We start from the raw sequence: 16,948 nt of genomic DNA, 5'->3' as shown, positions 1-16,948 counted from the left end.
CCCTTCTTTTTGCGATTTGATAATACGCTTTGTCATATTTAGGCATGATTATGTTGTCGTTTTACAGCGGACTTCATTATAGTTTTACATTTGGACCACTATTTTGCATGTTTTTTCAATAAACATTTACCAATCCTTGTACGTAATTATTCCATGAACACGTGCATGTATAGCTGCTGTACCTAATACTAGTACTCTTCATAGAAATACGTGTAACGGTAATGCTGTATCCTAGTGATGACAAAGTCAAGTGATTTTTCGTTTCTCAGTAAGTCGCCACAGCATTACAATTGGAGCTATTCATTCATCCATGTGTGTGTGTGTGTGTGTGTGTGTGTGTGTGTGTGTGTGTGTGTGTGTGTTATGAACACACCCTGCAAATTTTGTGAAAATTTGTTCATCTGTTCATGAGTAATCGTGTAGGCCTACACAAACAGCCAAGCAGACAGACAAACAAACGGAACTGAAAACCTATATACTGGCTTAGGTAATCAAATTTTGTGGAATTCCCCTTATAATTTCTTTACATCGTTGAACATAAGTGACGTTATGAATTGTAGTTGTCTTCTGATGCATTAATGGCTGCACCGAAATCTTAAAATGTCATTACTTTTCAACGGATTGACTGATTTTCCTCAAACTTTCAGTAATGTGTCCTATCTATATTGAAACATTCACTTAATCCACGTGAATACTTGGGTTTCAGCCCCCTTCAAATAAAATCATCATAATTCATAAATGTCTAACATGTATCAAAATATTCATGACGGACTGCTATCATGGCTATAGTGACCATACAAAAATTCAACCACAGCGGTATGTTATCTCAAGCCCACTAATTTTACTTTCCATCAAAGTATGTTTTCAGGGTCTGAGGTCAGTATGAATAGTAATCGATATCTCGATTCTGGTGGTATCAAAATAGTCTAGCCTTTTTATCCTTTTATATGACCCAGATCGCATATCATAGTGTACATTTCAATACTTTTTGCGCTGAAAAGATGATGCGCGAACAATTCGAGGAGATTTATGTCGTTTAATTTCAGAATTAGGCTAGTCTACAATGACCTATTTCTAAATACTGAACGAAAGTAGCACGCAAATAGCGATCAATCGTCGCGGCCAGTACTTGGCGTGTGATCTCAGTATGCATTCAATCGCAAGTCGAATTTCTGGCAAAGGGGCCCATGTTGGGGATTGTATTTTCAGTGACGTCGGCGATGAAAAGATCTGTGACTTTGTACTCTAAAGCAGAAGATTCCTGTTTCGAGTCCCCTGGTAGTCCAAATTCCAACTTTATCATCGTTCACAACCCCACCATGTGCGCGACATCCTCAATCTAATTTCGTTTGGTAGGAGGTTCCAAATAATATACCTTATCAGGTTGAGTCACCTAAACCCATGGTCATGGTGGAGCCAGGATGTTGGCAGGGGCTGGGGTTCGTAATTACGGGGCGTCAAACGCCCCTAAGTCAAAGCCTGGTAACAGTGAGTCATTTTCCTTCATTTACACTCAGATGTTTTTCTTCCAAAAGGTTTTACACGTTTACCTTTATGGATGGGATAACCAAATATTGTGGCTGTGTTGGTGGGGTGGTCTGGCAGTCTGGCTGTTTGGCGGCTCCTGGCAATGGTCATTCATTCCACCTTTGAATAAAGAGAGCAAGTTCCAAGAGGTTTATCCAGGAAACTTCTGCTGTTTTATCAAAAGGCCGCATAATTATACACATGGTATTACCGCGAACCTCTCTTCCTCATTTACATGCATGTAGCAGCTGCGCAACAGAAGTGCACCTTACTACTGTTATTGTTATTATTACTATTATCATCACATATGAAACAAATATAACATATATATATATATATATATATATATATATATATATGTATATATATATATATATATATATATTTTAATATGTATCTATATTTTAGTATATCTAATTATATGTGTCATGATTCCTCGGGCCGGCCATCTTTTCAAGCAATGCTTATAATGGCGGCCCTCTGCATAATCGCTTCTTAACTACAATATGTTATTGTTATTGTAATCCCTGCTGCGTAGACATGCATATTGTGCATTATTATATCATTAATTTCCTTTTATATCGTTGTTTATGCAAGTCAAACGACTCTGTGTTAAATTTACTTTGTATATTTCCTACATGTTCATGATTATGTATATTGATTTGCAGAAAATGATACAAATCAATTGGAATCAACAACCCATGGTCAGGTTCAGATCGACGTCGAAAAACTAATTCCATTAATCATCGTCCAAATGTATCAACAATTTCAAATATTCAGCATGATGTTCAGACATGTCAGAGGTATTTGTAATAATATGGAAATGTACGCGTCATTGGGTTACACATTTTTCTTAATATTATGATAACATATACTGATTAGTGTGACCGATGACACACCATCGTAAAATATCCATTCTTTGTTGATGTCGGAATTTATTAAGGAAATGTCATGTGTTGCTTCCAAGCCTATCAGAGTTAGGTCTAAATACTACACAGTGCTAATGTTAAGAACTTCTCACCAATTTATATGCGTGTAGGCAGTTGCACATTAAACTTTAACCTATATGTATCCTCTCTATTTATTTTCATCTTCTTAGCTATGGGTGTCCAAAGCTTGGAAGGAATCATTAAGTTAGTTTTGCAAGCTTCCATGCTGTCAAAATCTCTGTCATTGCATTCCAGATATATTATGTACATGTAGGAAGTCTAACTTTATCTTCACTCTTATTAATAATATTGTAAATAGCTTAAACGCTATCTCTAACGTATTTCCAGATTCAAAGCTACGCTAGCATATGTATCCTTGGGTAAGATGTAGATGAATCTGACAGCGCTTATGGCGCCAGGTAAAGAGAGCAAAGCGTTCTACCAAACCAAAGTGCTCTACCAATACCACCCGTGAAATGACTTTTCTTCTGGTTTTGGCTTCTTCTCTTGATTTGTCAAAGAAAAAGAAGAAGAGAAATATGGTCTCTGGTCTTCACATCACACAGTCGACATCAGTGGAATATGACTGTAGTACCACGTGTGGAATGACTGGGAAATGTGAAGAACGAAAGTGGGTTTGGAATGGCTGTCAGTTTCATCTCGCTGATTAATGACACAACTGAAGAAACATGATGTTTGTGCCATGACATGTGTTGTACTCTGAAGCAAAAATGGACCTACAAACTTGGCGTGCACTGACTCTAGGATGGTCTCATATATATCGTGGCCTGTTTCAGAGTGTATCTATACTCATGATTAGAAAGGTGATAAAGAAATCACGAGGTATTGACGAAGGCAAAAATAAGTCACGAATTCAGTTCATATTTCAAAGGGATCGTAGCTTTGGTTGACACCAAACTTCAGTGAGATAGTGAGAAACTTCTTATGAAATATGAAAGAGCATGTAATTCAAAGAGAAATTCAACGTTTATTCGATGAAAAGTGGTTTTGAAATGACTGAGATCTCCAAAACAAAGCAAGCAATCCTAATAAAAGGTGGAACTCATCACCTTTTATTACAATCGCTTTGTTTTACTTTGTTATTGGATGTCTCATCCATTCCATAACTGACTTTTTATCAAATCAACTTTGAATCCCTTTTAGAATTGTATGCTGCATACTATTTCATAAAGTGGTTTCTTGGTATCTCGCAAAAAAAAAAAAGAAAGAATTAAAAGCTCAATCCTCATCTCCACCATATACAATGTCTTTCAGATACAGTGGAATGATGGCCTCAAAATTTTGGAAAATCAGTCTGAAATTTGGAAGCTCATCTAAAGTTTGAAAGTGTTATTGGAATTTTTTATCCTAAATTTTGTTTGTTTGTTTGTTTTTATACCTAAACGTCTTGACTCTTACACATTCGTATATTAGACTTCCCTTGCTTTATTCTCTAGTAGACTCTACTTATTGCCTAGCTCTTGAGATTAAGAACAGAAATAATCTTGTGAGAGCTAGATGCCCCAATAAGTCAGCTCTAACTACTTCATGTTAGTTTATAGGAAGATTTTAAGAGACATTGTCAACTCCTATTACGAATTAACATCCCTTAATGCTGATTTACTCTTTCATGACAAAGAGTATGTATATATGAAGAGTTTGTTCGCAAAAACCGATAAGTCCATTCTTTAAGATTTTGAAGTACGGTCTCTGACATAAAGTACAAAATAATACCTTTTAAATGATATAATTATTGGTCACTACATAATAAAGGTACATTTTTGAAGTTATGGTCAAAAGAAGCAAAAATTTTCTTATTATTCTCTTTATTTTTCTTGACCTTTAATCGCAAATATCTCCATTTAGCAAATATGGACTTATCGGTTTTTGCAAACAAACTCTTCATATATATATATATATATATATATATATGATACTATAATATCCTGTTTCATTTTAAAATCAGTGCTCACCCGTTAAAGGCATAATTTACCATTTGCAGATGAAACAAAAACCCAGCTTTAGGGATAGAAACATCCAATGTCAAAATTTGAATCCGTATAATCGATGTTAAGTATTGTTAAATACACAAAATGTGAACAAAAGTGATTATAAGTATGTTTCCAGGCTAAACCGTCTACAGTTATGGTTTAATGAGAAAAATAGTGATATATCTTAGGCTTTATTGCAAAAATTTTATATGATAGGGTGTTTTGTGATACAACAGTGACCTATACATATGCATCAAAAGTGATATCTTTAACATTTTTAGCTCACTGCTCCCAAAGGTAAACAGGACCTTTCATCTGGAACCGCTTTATTGATGTAATATTTTTTTCACGTGTTATTTCCGTGGCTTAATCAGAACCATGAACCCCTTTATCGGGACAAATCTGGCTGAAACACTTCCATTTGTCGTCATTAAATGTCTGAAAATAATAAGTAAATCCTTAAGAAATAATTGAAGCGATTTCAATTCCTTACCAGAAGTATTATTTTGTAATCAGTTCCCGAAAAATTAAATGCCGACTGCAATCTAAACATTCGCCGTTAAAGGGCTCCGTCATACAGCCCAAAAGTTGCGTAAACACCTATGAATCACGCATGAAATTTGGTTGTGCGTGCTTATCCATCGAGAATTTTCGCTGATTTACGCGATGAAAATCACCGATGAATTGTGCAAGAACTACGGAAAGATCACGCAAAAAAAAAATCATTAACAAACCACGCACTTTCAGCGCATAGGCACGCAAAGGCCCCAATAGGACAAATTCGTGGTTGTGCGCGACGACTGAGGTCCACGGAAAATCACGCATAAACTGCGCATTATCACTAATGAACTGCGTATAAATCACGCATGATTGATTCACTGATATTCCACGCATATTTCGCGCATTATTCGTGTAAGAACCACGCAAACTACGCAAAAATTACGTAAAACAGCGCAATACTGCGTAAACTTTTGCGAGAAGCCGAGTTTTGAGCGGCTCAAAACCTGGAATGGCGTAAAGCGCCGATCCGACGCACTGATCGGCGGACAACTATGAATGTTCCACGTCAGACAAACTCATGAAATGCGCAAATCGCGCATGTATCGCGTAAGGCTCGAATTTCTTACGTGATTCATGCGTTTACGTGACTTTTGTGTTGTGTGACCGGGCCTTCAGGCTTGAATTTCTTGCGTGATTCATGCGTTTACGCGACTTTTCGGTTGTGTGACCGGGCCTGAAAGGCAGTGAGACGTAGCTCTCTAGCGGTCATCTTTATCGAGCGTCGTCAGCTTCTACTCGTGCACTTAGGGGCCTACATTGTACCACCCCTTCAGTTTGATTCGGAGAGATACGTTCCCCGCATATTCTCCCCGTTCATGTATAGTGTGTATGCAGGATGTGTGTTTATGTGTGACAACATAACAAGGGGGCATGAATATGGGGAAAATGTGTTCGTACGATCGTCACAATCACTGCCGTCGTAATGTGCACGTTGTTCACGTGTTACAACAGCGTATGGAAGTTAGCATAGCTGCTTGTTTGTATGCATTAATAGGGTAGGCATCGTAACTTTATGTACTTTGAACTTTAAAGGGGGGGGGGGGTTATTATGTGGATTATTATGAATGAAGGTTTGTTCCGATGTTGCATTTGCCAAAATTTTTAGACTGCTGTTTTGTTTGTTTGTTTGTTTGGTTGGTTGGTTGTTGTTGTTGTTTCTTTTTCTTATCGCTGTTTTGTGTCTGCTTGTCGTAGCGTGCGTGTACTTTTTGCTGCGGTTATCGGCAGGTTTGATAACTGTGCATGGTGTGGTATAGTGCCCATATACTTGGCTTTATGTTGTGTGCGTTGCACGGGCCAATATCAGCCATCGATTAAGCGGGAGCACCGCTTAAACTGGAGAAAACTTGTCTCCCGACCCCTCCCGATTAAGCGGTGAGCAATGGTCGTAGCAATTTACAAAAATTGGTAAATCTTCGAGGGAGGGGATAGTTTTTGTAATGTTACTATCTCGTTTTGGATGGATCCATCACGTCTACATGCCCAATATAAAAGACGATGATCTCAACATCATCTCATCTATAAAAAATACAAAATTAAAAAAAAAAAAAACCTCGACGTTCCTCATGCTCTTGTGGGATATCTAAATGTGAAATATACTTTCTGTCGAGGTCTGGCTGTTCGTCTGATATAAGTTTTGTTGGTGGCATGAGTAAATTACAGCGATGCATATCTGCATGGCAATATATAGTCCCATAAGTTACCGTCGGTCAATTTCGCTACTTGATTACATCGTTAGTCCCTTATTGCCTGTTTGTAGTGTAGTTTGATACCGTGAAGATTTAACTTGTAACGTCATAATTATTAAAACGTCCACTCAAATATTTTGTTCGTATTTCTTAACGGTATTTTTAAATACATAACACGCTCTTGTAGAGTGTTTCATACCACCGTGATATAACCTATATACGTTCACTTTGCCATTGTGTTCTTGTCGACGGGGCTATCTTGTTTGGAAATAAACAATGTGTAAGGCATCGAAGACAACAGTCTATCAAATAAAGTAGATTGCGCGTGACATCTTCAAAGAATTTTTTTCAGAGCTGAGCCTTCATAGAAGCAATCAAGTCAGCTGTTCTTAAAACCACTGAAAAGAATCTAAATTTAGGTGTGATAATGGTTCGTCTTGAAAAGACTGCGGAGCAGAAAAATGGCTCTTGTGTCCAAGTTAGATCAGACGACCAAAAAAAAAAAAAAAAAATGTGTTCTCTCAAAATCTTTAGAACCAAGTCATCGCCAAGAAATTATCAGACAATTTGAATAGTTTGGAACAATACTCCAGAGCAAATCAAAGTCGGAGAACACACTACCGAGGTGTTAGGCCGAGGTATATTTCCAGTAGATGTACACTTGGGCGTTCAATTGAAAACGGATGATATCGACAGGTCGCATCGTATTCAACCATGAAGTGGGTTTGACAATAACAGAGGCGGCAATCGACACAAGACACCTACACTGACCTACGAGACTAATGTAATTGTCAAGTTCACAACGTACCGGATACGTAGAGAGGGTAATAGTATATCAAAGCGACGGATGTTGAGAGGTACAGGAATTGGGATTGACGAAAACCTCACTTAACAAAACGTCGACCTTCCGCTACATGAGAAAAGGTACCAAGAGTCAAAGCCGTGTGGTCATCAAACGGTCGCATCTCAGTGTTTCGACTAACTAATTTCGACAGGTTCACGAGAGGGATTTGAGTAGACTCTACGGAACCATTTTTTTCTTTCTTTCTATTAGAGCTTTTGGAGTAGAGAAATGAAACCCTCTGGTCTTTATTTTCTATTGGACTTAAAGTATTCATGTGTTGGCTGTCATTAATTTGTTTGAAGTGAAAAAAAAAACATCTGTGTGCATGATGTTCTCATTTGTCACAATTAACATGGCGCTGGTCACTGCTGGTAGACAGTGGTAGATGTCACATAATTAAGTGATCAGAATTTCGGAACTAGGAGTGTTCAGAATGTCTGTTTACTAACATTCCTGTAAACACTACAGTAGAAGAACAGAAAACCGATGAGCAAATGATTGATAATGATGAGAATTGAGAAATACATTCCACTACGAATAGATAATTGCATTTTACATAACTGAATTCCAAACGTGTTAAGATATTACTGTTGAACATCCGTAGACTACTTAGAAACATATGTGAAATAAGGTGTATCTTAATCGAATATTTATGATGTGCAAGATTTAGCTTTAAATAAAACATGGTTATACGACTCGTCAGAAAATGAAATCAAAGTTGAAGGCTATAATTTGATTTATGAGGACAGAAATAGAAGTGGAGGTGGCGTCGCCGTGTATGTACGCGACGATATGAAAAATCATAAATTGCTGAATTATCCATGCATAACAAACCCTGACATAACACCATTTCTAATACGATATGACTTTGAAAGCCAATAATATGTGCTACATGCCACAGTACATAAACCGCCAAATATTAGCAATTCTTCATTTGACTTGTGTGAACAGTTTCCATAATTTTTATTGATTAATTCAATGATGATTTTGTTATTATACATGGGCGACTTAAACTGTGATCTCAAAAAAGCGCCACTATTACTGCACACTAAAACATAAAAATGAATTCATTAAATTTTTATAATGCAAGGGATCAACTTTACGGAACATAAAGCCTAATCACGCGTACTGTAGCTCAATGATTTAAAGCGTCATATTCTCACACATAATCCTTCATGCTTTTCATTCAAGAATAGTAAATACACATTCGCAAGTATAAAAAAAAAATGAAAACACGTATCAGGAATACATACTTGTACTCACCCCACATCTGGATGACTATCAAGGAGATCAATTGATGAAACGACGAAATTAGCTAAAAGGAAAGGGTAAAAAGATATACATGAACATTTTGGATGAAAATAAACTCGTCGAGATCGCCATTGCAGCAAGTAACCCATGGAGTGCCACAGGACTCAATTCTCCGCCCTCTGTTGTTTATCATTTACATTAATGTTCTGGTGTCTTATGCCAAGCACTGTAAAATCTATTAAAATGCAAATGACACAGTCTTGTATTGCTCAGGAATAAGCTGAAATGTAATAGAGTGTGTATTCAATTTAGTTGCAGAACATCTATAAACGGATGAGTTCAAACAAGATAAATATCAGTTAAAAAACAACAACAAAATGACATGTATGTTATTGGGTTCTCATTATAATCTATAATATGAATGAAGCGAATTGTAATTGTTCATTTCTAGAAATAGTTGTATTGGTTATTGGTACTAAGGGGTAAAGACTCTTGAATATCTCGGTGTGGCAATATTTACCAAAAACTTAAATAGGACATACAGGTTAAAAAAAAGGGGGTGTGAAGGATTACTGTAAAGTTGATTCAATTCCTGGGCCGACTGCTTTATGATATGACAATTATAGATACATATACATATATATATATATATATATATATATATATAATATTTATTTATTTATTTATTTATTTATTCATTCATTCATTCGTTTATTTAGTTAGTTATTATTTGTTCTGCATTCTTTACCCATGGTAGCCCCATCAGTGGTTTTACGCTGTTATTGTTGGGGCCATGCAACAGAGTAACAAAGTATACAACAATTAATTAAACATACACAAAATAACAAATCAAGGACACCCCTTTAAATGCATCGCAATATTAAAACACTGTTTGAATATGCAGGTATTACTCATGGTCCACCGACTACAGAATGCATAGATAGATTACAAATAGGGCACTGAACAATAATCCTTCGTACTAACCCTCATAAACATGTTCCAAATCAGAAGCTCATAGTGATAACTTTAATGGTGAACCTTCAAATGTTAGAATTCCGATCCGGAGGAAAGTTCGCTTATATTCCATTATTGTAGGTCGAAGTACGTAAGCAAGACTAAGTCTTTTATTAAGTGTATTATTATCATTCTTATTTTGTCTCTCGGTGTTCAAGACAGCAGTTTGAATTGTCTTATTTTATATGCTCATAACAATAGCAGATAATGTCGTTGTGTTTTCCATCGAAGCAGATTTCCACATTAACTTTATTTTCTATTCTTTTCCTTGCGTTTTGCCTTTCTATCTTTATTTGAGGCTTAGATTGTATCAGTTTGTGTGATAATTATTGACTCTTCAAAAAGAATAGGGCCATCAAGTTGAGGTTTAATGTATCGATTTTTATATTCATTTCTTTGAATTATTTCATCTTCTATTATCTTCAGGAAATGAAACCAATCAAACCAATCATAAACAATCAATCAATCATAAATGACTTGCAATCTCTTTGTTAACATTTCACCAACAGAATATCGGCAAACACATACTGCAAGATGGACACATGCAAACCAATGACATTGGTTCTATGTATGGATATTCACACAGCCAGATTAGTTTATTTTGTTCATAAAATCATGTCAATTAAGAAATACGGCTACTAGTCACCATGAAAGCTTGATAAATTGTTCGCGATCGATTTGGAAATGCTGGGATCTTTTTTTTTTTTTTTCACATTGAAAGCTTTCAATGATCTCTAGTTGGCATCACTTTATTACCAAATACCCTACAAACAAAACAAAAACGGCGAGATCAAATCACCACATGAGCACAATACCACATGAGCACAATTTAGAAAAAAAAAGAACAAAAAAACAACAACAACAACAACTCGTCTATAAAATGTATGTGCAGACAACCATGTCGAAATTCTGCTTATTATGTCAATTAAACGGCCGTGTTAACGTGTTTTCTGAACAATTCTAAAAACATTCCCAGACGTACTTTTGAAGCATGTTTCTGATTAGATTATTTTTTGTTATGCACCCTTTTATTTTATTTTTTAAATTATTCATTTATGGCATAACTCGATCGCTCTGTTCCATTCATATCGCTTGTTCTTGGGTTGGTTGTTAATTTGTTTGTTTGTTTGTTTGTTTGTTTGTTTGTTTTCATTTAGTCTGCTACTGCTGATTATTGTTAATGCTCTTGTACTTAAAAATTTCAAATTTGCTCATTAATCCCGATGGAATCCCATTTTCTTTGCTCATTTTTCCACCAATAGATTTTCTCATTAAGATAGAATGAAGAGGAAGACAGGGGGAATAGAATTTTAGGATTACACTATGATTGCATATGTATGTCAATAATGTCTAAATTCAAGTAGTGAGAAAATGGATTAATCAGTAATTTCCTCAATAATTTGGACTCTCTACGCAATAAAGAAATGTTAGGTAACGCCTTAAAGTGTGAATTTAAAAGCTGTGATGATTATTCTGACTCATTTCATTTTCTGTGTGTGTGTTTTTGTGCTCTGTTTTTGTTGTTGCTTTTTGTTTGTTGCGATGTTCTACTTCTTTGATTCCAGAGCTTGTAATGGAGAGGTGTCTCTTCGGAAGTTGGATTGAAGATAGCGTTGTCTCTCCTTACGAGGCGGGTTTGTCAAGCATGGAGATGCAATCCTGAAGAAATATCAATCTGGTATGAATTTGAAGAATAGACCAGAAATCCTTTTATTTTTCTCTACAGGGAAAACAGCATCATTTATTGATATGTAAGCGCAACACTGTGCATAACAATGACAGTATCATGTGTATCATACGTAATTACCAAGGTATTTACATTAGACATGAAGCCAAACACGTTCTTCTTGGACCGCTCCCAGCCAGCAATACTACGTCCAGTGAGTATGCAGACAGCTCTAACATGATCAAACTTACATTCACACATAACAAGAAGCTGATACGTACATGCTAAGCATATTTACACATGAGTTATCTTTTTTTTTTTCGTTCAATTTCTTCCTATATTTTTTAAAGATTTTTTTTTTCCGACTTCATACAACATACCCATACACCAAACATGAACTGACAACAATGGCATTTAATTAACCGATGTAATGCATGATGAGACATTGATGAAACTCTCCATACATAATGATTTACATCAAATTTAAATACAATCATGCTAACAGTCATGGGCGTCTACAAACAACCTGTTCATATGCGATCAATGTTTTGCACATTACAAATCTTCACTAACCGTAAATAAAGCAAATAATGATTATGTATGTTGAGAAGCTATTATTTTTTAAAGAACTTGTGATTCGATTCGTATTCATTCATACACACTTAACTGAAAATGAATTTTATAATATTGCCAAAGCGATGAGATTATCATGATATTTCATAACACTCAGTACTTAGATTACGTAACACTTACACTTTCCATTTACCTTTTGCAGCTATGTACATGAATATCCGTAGCTTGAATTCTTCTACTGTGGTTGAGCATCCTAATTCCATTACTGCGTTGACCAGCAACGCATGTTATCTGTTTATGCTATAAATTATTTCATGCTCAAAGACCAAAGGTTATAATGTAGAAACATTTCTCTTCACGGCAAGTCCAGTCAAGGTTTTACTCCTCGAACTCATAGCAACATTCAAGATTGTGTATTGACATTTCGTATCGAGGGCGCAAATCCTATTTGTGCTGAATAGACTGATAGGTAAAACTCCTCTCTTCACATGTTTTGTTTTATTCCACATCTAAGTTTAGATGCACTGCATGGTTCCATCTTTGACTCCAACTTTTCTACATCTTCAGTCTCGTATTAAGGGAAATCTAGAGTCTAAATACATTTGCACATATCTTTTTTAAAAGAACTGAGATTGTCTGACATTAGAAAACGTCCATTAAATTCTGTTTGTTTGGTTGGTTTTTTTTTTTTTTTTTTTTTTTGAAAACTTTGAATGCGTCGAATTTCTCCACTGAAATGCGATCTGATCTTTCAGATCATTTCTTATACTTTCGTGTATACATGACGATTGATCATCTCCAATTTATCGATCGATCGTCTATGCTGATTTTACAGTCTCTGCTTTTTTTTATGTGTTCCGCGTTGTGAGTGCTATGTTACAAGCCCATCAATCACAATTATTAATCACAAAGACTTTTAAGTTGGTCAACATCATACGGACATAAAAGAATAGCATAGTCATGTTTCATTTTTACATCGTCTCTTGTTATATGTTCATAATATGTTTTCTTTGTGTGTGTGTGTGTGTGTGTGTGTGTGTGTGTTCGTGTGCGTATGTTGTGTGTGTGTGTGCGCGCGCGCTGTTTTCTCTAGTCCTCGTAGTACATGTACCAGTATCGATGCATTACCACGGAGCTATAATACTGTGTACTAATGAATTAATGTGTGCAATACCGCACATTCTCACTCATTGGGAATGACAGATGTGTTTAATCATTTTCATATATCATTGATATTCACATACCTCGTCACTACGCAATACGCACTCAAACTAAGCCATATCAATCGTTGATAAGTTGGCAAATACTTCATGTCAATGGCTTTTCTATTCCATTACCTCCTGATGTTGTTATTGCTGTTATCTAATATTTTGCTGTCCTAGCAACTATCTCGTCTAAAACAGAGAGTGTAATTGGACATGCTGCTTCTTGAGAAAAGCAGAAATTTCTGTATAAGCGAGGTCAAGGCACTGTGGCTGTGCTGAGCTGCACTATACTGCAATAATGTAGGCCCTACTTGAAGTGAACGAATGTTCTACAATTTATACTTTGGGTGTTTTAACTTTTTTTAACCTCATAGTAATTGGTTTGCGCACATGTATGATATGGCATTTCGCTCGTCATTACAGGTTCACACACAGATATGACTCAGTCTCTGTCCTTCTTGCCATTATGACTTCAAGCAAGTCAAGAGGCAGCAACACGGCGCCTTCAATGAAACCATCATTTAAACGATCTTCCCTACAAACTGATAAGGTCGGAATTAATAATTCAGTCAAAATAATCATATTTACAATATTTCGAGGCATTGGTCTTGACAGGAATCACTAATTGTGTGGCCTAGTAACAAAAGGTATATTATTCTTTTCATATGAAGAAATGGCCTGGTAATAACAATTTCACACATCGCAGTTTGTCAAACACAATATAGATACCTATAAGCTTTATTAATATGAATTTTCCAGACACATAATAAAACTATGTATCTTGCATGTATACTGAATGAAATAGATTCAGTTTAATAACTTTATTTTAGTAGTCATTGTCTACAGGGCACAATTAGGTCAAACTTGAATTTCTTCTCTGGAGAAGAAAGGCAGCGTGTAGATACAATGAATCAAAATGATTCTGAAGGAATTCCCTATTCCCTCGCCCCTCCACCTCCTGGGACCCCCCCCCCCCCCAAAAAAAAAAAAAAAAAAAACAACAACAACAACAACAACAACAACAACAAAAAACCAACAACAACAACAACCCAAAAATAACAACAAACAAACAAAACAACAACAACAACAACAATAACAACAGCATTGTCAAACCAGCACCCCATGAATAAGTGCTTTTAGAACGGGATTTTCGGCACCATTACAAAAGGATGCATTCAAAGCTCGTGAGTTTAGTCAAAATATGTTTCAGCTACATTCAACATACCGTGCTTCAACACTTCATACCATGTACTTAGCATAGACAGAAAGATGTTAAGTTTTTGGCAATGTTGCTATTACTAATAAAATACTTTTTTTCTTCCTTGATTTCTTTTTTTCTTGTTCTTCGTCACTTTCTCGTAGTCCTTCAGTCACTGCACATATTGTGATAAAATTATTTTATTATTATAATTATTATCATTCATTATTCGTATTCTCAGTGAATACTTCATACAAGACAGGGTAGAAAAGTAACATGTGATTCAACATAAAGCAATTTACGTTATTTATATTCGATGGTCCATTAGAGCGCAAATAATGAGTATTATATCGAAAACACTGAGCTTTACCTCAGATGAAAAAAGACTCCTACCCCCATGCATCTATCTATATGATTGAATGATGCATAATTGATCCTCACTGACAATGCATAATTACTTTAAATAGTGCCTCTTTGATTCTAATTTACTCCCGTTCGCTTTTCATGAGCACAGTTAGTGACTTTGCAGACCATGTTTTACAAACGCTCCATTAGTGAAGTCGTCTGGCCTTGAGGTCTATCCTTTCATGAAGCGTTCTAGTCTGTGATCTATTCTAAGGACTATTCTCTCTCTTTTTTTTTCTTTTCATTGATACATTTCTGGAGCATTGTTTCATTATGATGAATCCTTTTGTTCCTCCCATAAATTGTGTGTGCTGTTATCTTTGGGGCATGAAATAATCGCAATTTATTTACATCCTTTCAGTTCGGTTCAGTTTAGTTCGGTTTTATTTCGATGCTTCCTCTCCCTTAGCATCCTCCATTTTCCTTTCTTTTTTTTTTAATACTTGTATGGCATGTAGTCCGGAGTCCGGAGTGTTTGTCTACCTTTCATTTACACTTGTCACTTTGTTCCATGATTGCTCCGTTCTCTATTCCTTCCCCTTCATTCCGCTTGTCAACTATCTTCAGCTCTTCTCTTGATCTGCCATGAGGCCGCCAAATCACTTGGGTAGCGTATTTACTCACGACTTGTAACACGCCTTCAGGGAACTCCGTACTTCAAAACAGAGCAATCAAGAATGCACAACACACCAGTAGAATATTAGCTGCCTTGATATGTCGAGGGAATTTCGAGCTCTCTTACAAACATATATCGACTGTTGAGTTTAACAAGGTGAAGAAATCGAGGAGTAGAAATGGTCAAATATCCAGAGGCTGATGTAAAGCCTTGATTTAGCGATGGACATGATCGCTGACAGAGTTGCGACATAGGTTGGTTCAGTTGATAACGGAGGGTGGTTCATTCTAAGGATGGGTTGATTGCATCTATGACGCCATTACATTCCCACTTATCTAAGCATTCCCACACAGTATTAAAACGCTCATTCAAACTTGTCGATGCTTACAAAGTGTTCCACATGTATTAGTACGCTTAAGCACTATTTTTTGATGTTACCGCACTTAAGTGTTAGGATTGAGAGACACACTGGCACTACATGTCAGGATCAAGTAATTACCTTACAGAAGCTACACAAAATATGTGCTGAACTTTTATAGCCATATTACTCACTCAATGTACTTTGTTAAAGTTTGTACATCTCTCATCGAATTATTCTATGCAGCACCTGACGTGATTAAAGGAAGAATATTCCAAATATGTATGGATTATTTGTTTGTTTCTTAATCCTTGGAAGTCATGGCTGGACAAGAAGACTGTAACAGTTCTTGGAGTCACAGTAGAGCAGCAATGTAAAGACAATATGGAGAGATTATCACATATTTTTTGACTTGTCTTTTTTAAGAAGGCAATAGAAAATAATGTCAGCAACAAGTCAAATGAATGGACACTTTTTCTGTAAAAATGTTATTTTGTTGAATTTTCTCTAGATTCTCTTTATCAACTGCATGGACACTATAAAAGGTGCATGTCGTCGGCACCGTAGGGAGCTTCACACATAGGTCTGTGATTAGAGAAGCTATACAGGGAGGAGCTTTGTCTCGAGGGTGACATGCCTAGTGCTTTATTGTGGTGTTCATAAAGAAACAGTTTCAGAGGAGTTCTTCTCTTTCTTCCTCTTCCTCTTCTTATTCTTCTTCTTCCTCCTCCTCCTCCTCTTTTTCTTCTTCTTCTTTTTAATGTTTCTCTTCCAAGGGACTTTTGTCCTGCCTTGACCATGAGGTTATTTGCGGACAGGAGTGGTGCTATCAGCAGACAAGAAAATGCTCAAAAGGTCGAAATGGCACAAGCGTGCCAACATGCGATCTTCATCGGAGCACAGGCAATGAATGATTTAAAAGAGAAAAAAGACATGCTACGCCGGATATCGTGACAGCAATGCATGAGACATTTGTGCCCAAGCTGTAATCTCTCTCCAGAAGCAAGAGAAGACAAATAGAGTAATATGGGGATAGTCCGCTGCCAAAACCATGCAAACAACTTTGTGGTTTGCTATAGGACAGCTTTAACAAGGCATGTTATTACTTAGACAACCAAGCAC

This window comes from Diadema setosum, chromosome 7, assembly GCF_964275005.1.
Source record: "Diadema setosum chromosome 7, eeDiaSeto1, whole genome shotgun sequence".
Taxonomy (NCBI): Eukaryota; Metazoa; Echinodermata; class Echinoidea; order Diadematoida; family Diadematidae; genus Diadema; species Diadema setosum.
Note: the sequence above shows the minus strand (reverse complement) of the source record.